The sequence below is a fragment of the Myxine glutinosa genome, chromosome 2 (genome assembly GCF_964187855.1).
Source record: "Myxine glutinosa chromosome 2, kmMyxGlut1.1, whole genome shotgun sequence".
Classification (NCBI taxonomy): domain Eukaryota; kingdom Metazoa; phylum Chordata; class Myxini; order Myxiniformes; family Myxinidae; genus Myxine; species Myxine glutinosa.
In genome coordinates, this window is record NC_136262.1 from 269,039,128 (window position 1) to 269,046,501 (window position 7,374).

The window sequence follows — 7,374 nt, forward strand, 5'->3', positions numbered from 1 at the left end:
GGCTCTGAGGCTGGAACGCAGGATCTTAAAACCCTAACAACCTGGTTCTGAGGCTGGAACGCAGGATCTTAAAACCCGAACAAACTGGCTCTGAGGCTGGAATGCAGGATCGTAAACCCCTAACAACCTGGCTCTGAGGCTGGAATGCAGGATCTTAAAACCCGAACAACCTGGCTCTGAGGCTGGAACGCAGGATCTTAAAACCCGAACAACCTGGCTCTGAGGCTGGAATGCAGGATCGTAAACCCCTAACAACCTGGCTCTGAGGCTGGAATGCAGGATCTTAAAACCCGAACAACCTGGCTCTGAGGCTGGAACGCAGGATCTTAAAACCCTAACAACCTGGCTCTGAGGCTGGAACGCAGGATCTTAAAACCCGAACAACCTGGCTCTGAGGCTGGAACGCAGGATCTTAAAACCCTAACAACCTGGCTCTGAGGCTGGAACGCAGGATCTTAAAACCCTAACAACCTGGTTCTTAGGCTGGAACGCAGGATCTTAAAACCCGAACAACCTGGCTCTGAGGCTGGAACACAGGATCCTAAAACCCTAACAACCTGGATCTGAGGCTGGAACGCAGGATCTTAAAACCCTAACAACCTGGCTCTGAGGCTGGAACACAGGATCCTAAAACCCTAACAACCTGGATCTGAGGCTGAAACGCAGGATCTTAAAACACAAACAACCTGGCTCTGAGGTTGGAACGCAGGATCTTAAAACCCAAACAACCTGGCTCTGAGGTTGGAACGCAGGATCTGGGCTGGAATGCAGGATCATAAAACCCTAACAACCTGGCTCTGAGGCTGGAATGCAGGATCTTAAACCCCTAACACTCCTCTGCCTGGACATGAGGGACACTCCTCTGCCTGGACACAAGGCACACTCCTCTGCCTGGACGCAAGGCACACTCCTCTGCCTGGATGCGAGGCGCACTCCTCTGCCTGGACGCGAGGCGCACTCCTCTGCCTGGACGCGAGGCACACTCCTCTGCCTGGACGCGAGGCGCACTCCTCTGCCTGGACGCGAGGCGCACTCCTCTGCCTGGACGCGAGGCGCACTCCTCTGCCTGGACGCGAGGCGCACTCCTCTGCTTGGGACGCGAGGCGCACTCCTCTGCCTGGACGGGAGGGGCACTCCTCTGCCTGGACGCGAGGCGCACTCCTCTGCCTGGGCGCGAGGCGCACTCCTCTGCATGGGCGCAAGGCACACTCCTCTGCCTGGGCGCAAGGCGCACTCCTCTGCCTGGACGCGAGGCGCACTCCTCTGCCTGGGCGCAAGGCGCACTCCTCTGCCTGGACGTGAGCCGCACTCCTCTGCATGGGCGCAAGGCGCACTCCTCTGCCTGGGCGCAAGGCGCACTCCTCTGCCTGGGCGCAAGGCGCACTCCTCTGCCTGGGCGCGAGGCGCACTCCTCTGCCTGGGCGCAAGGCGCACTCCTCTGCCTGGACGTGAGCCGCACTCCTCTGCATGGACGCGAGGTGCACTCCTCTGCCTGGGCGCAAGGCGCACTCCTCTGCCTGGACGTGAGCCGCACTCCTCTGCCTGGACGTGAGGCACACTCCTCTGCCTGGAAGGGAGGCACACTCCTCTGCTTGAGCACATATAATGGCCGAGCCTTTTTACGTTCATTGTGCAATCATCAAGGCTCACCGAGGAAGACGTGAAGATGACATAAAAACTTAAGCATTGCATAAAGGTGAAAAGTGAGATGGAAATTGAAAATGCGATGGGTCATTATGATGTGAAAAACATTACGGGGTTTGTTCTTTCAATTTCCATAATTACTACGTTAAGAGACATCAAACATGTAACTGCTTCAGTGGTGTCGCTATCACCACTATTATAGGGCCAATCAGCTACACAGACATCACAATCGCATCCATCACCAAACATTGCTTGCTTGATTTTGGTCATTTAATATTGCATTGTCATTGAGTGAATGAGCAGAAACAATCTGCATGGGATGAACCATTCTGAGTTGGCCTACTTGTTGCAATGGACTTGAACTATCATGGGATAAACTTCTACTACTACTACCACCACCACCACTACCACTACTATGAGGTGATGTGAGTGGAGGCAGATATAATATCGTTACAGCCGTCGAACACCCAGTCGCTTGGTTCAAATGCAGCGAATTGCGTCAAAGCAACCGCAAGGGGCGACTGTTTTGAAGACGCACCTGCGGGATCTTCGTCTAAATGCCACATTACTGTACAGATTGTGAGTCCTAAAACGGTCCAGAGTCATACCGATAGGTGTCACATGTCTGGATCTAATGAGGCCGAGCAACCTCAAACATGTGACGTGGTCTTCTATGCGTTGTTGGAACTGCAACCAACTATTTCCCTCAAAGGGTCCTCAGAACCAACAATGAAGCAGACAACACAGCGAGACATCACCTCCGAGACCAGGTTTGTTTATTAAGCAAGAGGAAATAATGGCATCGAGGAAGGAAACAAAAGAAGCAATACAGAACAATCTAGAACGGCACGCGATGGAGAGCATACCTCCACCAGGTTGAACACTTTACATTTTGTATCCCACTGACAGGTCAAATCTGAATGCAGACCTTAACAAAAATATAATTGGCTTGTTTTAACGTCATATGCAGAGGTCCATGCAGAGGAGTGCGGCTCACGTCAAATGTCACTTACCCAACTCATCCACCTAGTTTTGGTATAATTAGTCCACAACTTTTCGAAATATCATGCTATATATAATATTTTTGGCCTTATCACTCAATGGTGAAGAATCATTTAAAAAAATTATCTGATACAGATCTGGATCCAGATCTTCACGAAAATCAAATCATTTTGTCTGTGTCACACACCCAAGCGCACCACCAAATTTCATCCCAATCCGTCCACAACTTCTTGAGATATCCTGTTCACAGACAGACAGACAAGAAGGCATCAGGCAGTAGCCTGAAAGATATGACCAAAATCGAGAGAAACAATAATTGATTGATTCATTCATTATGTAATTAAAAGAAATCAATAATAATCATAAAATAATTAATTTCTTAATCAATTGCCTAATAGCATACGTAAACCACCACTGTTTCATCCGAATCTGTAACTTTTTAAAAATTAATCAATAAAATAATTAATCGAATAATTAAATAATTAATCGAATAATTAAATAATTAATCGATTAATTGATTAAACAATAAATCAAAAATACCCTTTACAGCCAGGTCTCTTGGTCATTGTCGTGTCTACATATCAGCTTCCTAACTCCAAAGGTGCCTGAAATATTACCCAGACAAGAAAGAAAATAAACAAGTACTTAATAAATCGATAATAATTAAGCAATTCATCAATAACTTGAGTAATCAAAAAATAAAAATACCGTTTTGGCCAAAGTACGCGTTCACTATTGTGCCAAAATTTCAGCTTCCCAGGTCAAAGGATAGCTGACATATTGCCCAGACAAATGAGAGAAACTTGACTTTTGACCTTTGACCTATTTAGTAAAAAACTGACTTCCTCACTTTTGTCCTTCGGAATCATGTGGTCAGGCTTGATGAAGATAGAAGAAAGCGTTCGTAAGTTATCGTGCTCACAGGCAAACAAACAAACAAATGACTCATAGAGCGACACTTGGCAAAAGATAAATAAAGTAGAATAGCAATCAATAGCGCATTCTTTGAAATCAAAAATAGTTGATGGTTGAATTATGTGACCTGATATGCAAATCGTCTTCAAATGAAGTTAATCGGATCACAATGGACAATTTTAGAAATTTGGCCTATGTTGACCTTTTGGCCTATGTTGACCTCAAAAATAGTTGGTGGTTGGTTTCAGTTCGCCGATATGCAAATCCTATTCAGATTTCAAGTCAATCAGATGAAAATTGAGGATTTTAGACATTTGAAAAGGTTGTTGACCTTTTGGTCTATGTTGACCTTTTGGCCAATGTTGATCTGAAAAATAGTTGGTGGTTGAATTCAGTTGGGTGATATGTAAATGATATTAAAATTTCAAGTGAATTGGATGAAAATTGAGGATTTTAGAAATTTGAAAAAAAGTGGTTGACATTTGACCTATTAAATAAAGAGGATTTTGTCGGACCACGAACTCTACCATTTGGTGAAGTTTCGTGAAGATCGATTTAAAATTGTGACCTGCAGGCAAGTATAGGTGACCGTACAGACAAACGCACACACACGCACGCACGCACGCACGCACACACACACACACACACACACGGCAAAAAGTAGTGATCTTGGCAAAATAGTGATCGAAAGAGACGAAAGAAAAAAAAACAAGTAGGTTTCAACATACTTGGCAAAAAATGTTTTTAGCAAAAAAAAATTTTTGCCAGGTAACAAACGAAACAGACCGACATATGATTACATTTTTCAATTTTCGTCATAACAACAAGGCGTTATGCAGTAGCACCCCCAAAACGTTCCACAAAAGGTTATTATATTACCCTCTTGTAGAATATGCAACTGCAATGGTTAACAAACGCTGTCCCCATGTCATGTGACCAGATCCTCAGCTCTGATTGGTGGACATCTGTGAGAGATATACATATACATACTGCACAGGAGGTTCAGACAAACGCTGTTTCAGATGGTATTGCCATATGGGCTACACCTTAAAAGGATAAGTCACTGAGCGGCCATTTTAGTACTCCTCCTCGGAGACCCATCATGGGATCCTTGCGTCCAAAGGCTGCGTTACCGTACAGATTGGGATCTCTGCGCCGAGTGAATGACATGCCAACAGCAATCATTGGACAGATCTTATCTAGGCCAAGCAACCAAAACCTACGTGATTGCCAGGAAATCTAACGGTACCCCCCGACGACTCATAACAAAGAGGCCACGTACCTTAACGAAGAGGCCTTCGTGATTGGTGGAGGCACGATGGGGTGATTGGGTGGTGCTCGGTGATTGGACAGGGTGTGACGTCATCGTGGAGGATTCGGGAGACCAGGGAAAAAAAAGACGCGTCTCGCCAGCTTTCTCTCTCTCTTGTTCTTCTGGCTCTCATCATGAGTGGATGCTGTGGTTTTGGGTGCGCTGGTGAGGGGACGTGTCGGAGCTTTGGGACTTTTTGCAACGTGGAAGGAGGAGGTGTTGGTTGACGGTGGTGCCCTGTGGAGAAGGAGGGGGTCGCGAGCGAAACAAAGAGGAATCCGGCCTGCTTGCTTCACGCCAGTGGCTGGATGCGGGTGCGATTCCACACCATTTTGTGTGTTTCCCACACAGTGGTTCAAGGCAATGACCAGCAGCCTTACCAGCCATTTGGGGACGCACAGCTGATTTCAGCCGATTATAAAAGGGATTTTTATTTTTACTTTTGTTTTCCCCTTGTTTGTATACGAGTCTGAGTGAAGGCAACTCAATTTAGGAATTCTAGTTTTACCTCATCTTTCAATTTTTATTTGCATTTATTTTCATTAAATCATTATTTGTCGAATCTTACTTTTTCTGCGTGTGTTCCGAATCAGGTAGGACCTCGAACCTTCCCGCACGTGTCACTACCACCAAGTTTGGTATATGCCTCGGAGTAAAAGCTCGTTAAAGTTAAAGCTCGCACACATTCGTCCTCTTAGGGGTCTTAACCCTGGGGACACGACAATATACATATATATATATATATATATATATATATATATATATATATATATATATATATATATATATATATATATATAATTATATATATGTATATATATATATATATATATATATATATATATATATATATATAAAATATATATATATATATATATATATATATATATATATATCCGTGCAGTGTCTGTCCTGTCCTGTGTTGTGTTGTCTTGTTTTGTCACTGAACTACTCCCTCAAACTTTTGTGAAATCGTACCAAACTTCTGGCATGCACATATCTCTGCCGTTGGTATGTCCTAAGGGTATTTATTTAAAAAAGAAAATTCCAATTTCGTTTTTTTTTGGAATTTTTTTGGAGGAAATTTTTTTTTTCAACTTCAATTGTTTATAAAAGGTAATATCACGTATATTACAAATACATGTGTGCAAAATAATTGTTTGAATTATGATTGGTGTAAACCATGACAAAACAGCAACTCAGGTACAGTCATTTATCTATATATCTACACATAGTCACGTGAAAAAGTAAGTACGCCCCATGTAAAGTATTGACATTTTCAACATATTTCAACATACAGCTATTTGATCTTCATTTCAACAATATTGATAGTGAAAGGTGATATAATATAACAAATATCATGAAACATTTACATTTTGTAGACCATTGTATAATTTAAATAAACATAAATGCAAATTTCGCATGTGGAAAAAGCAGTCAAAGTCAAACCAAAGCAGTCAAACACATCAACTCGAGCATTTAAAGATGTGGACATTATGGCAAATATACAAATTCATGTTGCACCCAAATCTCAGGTGCTGCTCCTGAGTTCCGCTCAAACTCTTCAGTGGCGTTGCAACTTCATTATATCAAAGGTATCTCCAATTTCGAAGAACTTCCAGTGCATGCCTATCCAAGCAGAGAAGACTGTCTCCTCATAAACAAGCAGCTTACCCTCTAACCTTCAAGAGAACAAACCGATTTCTCTCTGGTTGCATTACTTACACTCTCGACTCACAAAGCATGCGTCACAGGGACGAAGAAACATCTTCACCAAAGGTTCTTTCAATGTGTTTGGCCTCGTGTGTGGATAAAATCAGGAAACAATAAATTATTCACCCTGAGAATCATCACCTAACTAAAATGCAATTGTCCATCTGTACAACAAACAGGAACATCGACCTCGTCATGCACTTTGATCTCAGTGTGAGCACCTCTTCAGTCTAATAGCCCGAGCAGTGAATAGACTATTTATCAATTATGAAACACAAGTCCTTTTGTAAAAGCACCGACCTGGATTTATTGAGGAATTGAGACAGAAAGGAGGCAATTAAGGTTTGCTGAGATATGAAGAAAGAAATGATTATAAAGCACATAAAGTACAAGCACTCAGAATTGCTAGGCATCCGGAGTCGTGTCCCAAGGGTCGGAATTTTCATCGCTCTCCAGCATGCTTTCCATTAGGCCCAAACAAGCCCAGATTCACGTAAAGAAGACTGTGGTATAAGGTCTGCCCTCTCGACAGGGAAGGCCTACTGGCTACAAGAAGGGCAGCAATGCTTGCGTAGGAGGTAGGATGTGTTACAGGCCTTCAGAGATCCTGGAGATTAAACGTCAGGATAAAGCATGGAAGGCATGGTATTGGCACGACTTGGGAATGGACATTGCCACTAATAAGCAAGATAAGGTCAAGCCTTCAAAAAGAAACATAAACCAAGTTATTTTTCCAAGTCTAATTGCACAAGGGCCTAACTAAGAAAATGTGCCACCAATAAGAAAAA

At 43.4% G+C, this 7,374-nt stretch overlaps 1 long non-coding RNA gene across 1 annotated transcript; it reads right to left on the minus strand.

The window, feature by feature from the left end:
* Window positions 1-2,403: 2,403 nt before the first annotated feature.
* On the minus strand, window positions 2,404-5,581 carry LOC144890752 (uncharacterized). The gene is made up of 2 exons (XR_013622522.1): window positions 4,441-5,581; window positions 2,404-2,886 (listed from the first exon to the last, which is right to left on the minus strand). It is a non-coding gene; the product is annotated as an uncharacterized LOC144890752 (long non-coding RNA).
* Window positions 5,582-7,374: the final 1,793 nt, after the last annotated feature.